Source organism: Grammomys surdaster, unplaced genomic scaffold (genome assembly GCF_004785775.1).
Source record: "Grammomys surdaster isolate TR1022 unplaced genomic scaffold, NIH_TR_1.0 97, whole genome shotgun sequence".
Classification (NCBI taxonomy): domain Eukaryota; kingdom Metazoa; phylum Chordata; class Mammalia; order Rodentia; family Muridae; genus Grammomys; species Grammomys surdaster.
In genome coordinates, this window is record NW_021604576.1 from 18,331,398 (window position 1) to 18,333,226 (window position 1,829).

Consider the following 1,829-nt stretch of genomic DNA (forward strand, 5'->3'; position numbering starts at 1 on the left):
CCACAACTTTCTTAGACCAGGCAGGCCACTGTGTGCTGCTGACCCAGGAAGCCAGAATCCTTCCACAGATTTCACAGAGCATGAATACGATGGTCAGGAAGAAAGAAACAAATAACACAGAATGACATGTGAGTCCCAACTTCATGACCCATCAGGAAAAGCCATCACATTTCCAGGATGACATACCCTATTCAAATATCTTTGTTTACAAAAATAAAAATAAAAAGAGGGTGCCCTGCCCCAAGCACTGCCCCCTGGATGTCCCTGGGATCCCTCAATTGGACCTCCCATACCATGGCTGAAGCACACAAGATCCAAGTGTGTACCCTGGCAGGTTCAGTTCAAAGAGCCACTGAGATCCTAATGAAAATATCTCATGCCGAAACTACCTGAGATGGATTTTGTTAGTCAGCTGCTGGAAGCTCTGGCCCAGTGGCAAGAAGACCACCAGCAAATGTGCATTCTAGTCTTCAGAAGTGGAGTAAAGCATGTGTTCTGTGCAGGAATGGACCTAAAAGATGAGTGATATAGAAGCCGGGATCTTTGTCCAGCAGCAGCTCCAAGGCCTGATGAGTGAGGATGCTACACCCATCATTGCAGCCATGGATGGATTTGCCTTGGGTGGGGAACTGGAATTTTCCCTGGCCTTGCCCTGGCCTATGACCTCCAAATCACAGCTGCCTCAGCTCTCAGGGGGTAACTGAGACTGCCGAGGACTCCTCCCAGGGACAGGAGGGATTTGGAGGCTGCCTTGCTGCCTAGGGGTGACAAAGGACAGGGGACTCATCTTCACAGGACAGGGACTCACGAGTCACACTGTGGCTCAGAACGTGGAGGGTGAGACCAACTATCACCAGGCACAAGCATTGGCCCAGGAGATCTTGCCCCAGGTCCTCAGAGACTGCAACTGGGCAAAGTTGCCATAGGCAGAGGAATGGAGTGGACATTGCTTCAGGGACAGCCCAGGAAAGAATGTGCTTCACATAAAACACTCTGAGCCAGGACTGGCTAGAGGCATGGCAATCTTCAGGGAGAAAAAAACAAGTGACCCCCAGTTAACTTTGAGCACAGGAAACACACACCATAAAAACTAGGATCCAGGGGAAGGTTTGCCCTCAGCACATCATCTTTCTCTGGCCTTCAGTTTCTTCTCAAGGGCAAGTGGTAGACACAGTGACTGGTGTGGTGCCTCGAACCCAGGTGTTGACCAAGCTGCTCCCTGCCACATGCCACGTTCCTCATCCTGACTAGTCACTGGGATCTAGAGCCTCCTGGTTTTTATTCAAATAACCTTTAGGTCTGTGTCACCAGCACTATCAGAAGCCTTCATTTCTTCCTCTGGATAGAGAATAAATCATTGTAGGTTTTAGCTGAGCTGGTATCAGGAGCCAGACCACAGGTTCCAACTCTCTGTAGCCAATTCACTGGAAATTTTGGACAAATCCTTTAACCTCTCTGGAACTCAGCTTTTGCATCAGGAACTAATCAGATGTGATAACTTAAAGTCCTCCTGTTTAACAAACATGTCACAACTGTGTAGTAGGAACTTTTAAAACTGCAATCCACTCTATGCCAGCAGGCCCTGGTGGGCTGGCTGGCCAGAAACTGGCAGGCATGGCTGTCCTGTTCTCATCTCATGGAGACTCTCTGACTCAGAGCTCCGAAATCTCTCCACCCAGTTCGCTAAGTTCCCACTGGCAGGTCACTACCATGCCAACCCTAATTCCCACGGCCTTTTGGGGTGCACTTCTTGCAAACCCACATTTTGCCACTGTACCTTTCTCTCTGGAACCCGGTTGAGCCACCATGTGAAGGAAAACACACAAACT

At 49.4% G+C, this 1,829-nt stretch overlaps 1 pseudogene; it reads left to right on the forward strand.

Annotated features, from left to right (window-relative positions):
- The first annotated feature begins 376 nt into the window (after positions 1-376).
- On the forward strand, positions 377-987 carry LOC114631723 (annotated as a pseudogene).
- Positions 988-1,829: the final 842 nt, after the last annotated feature.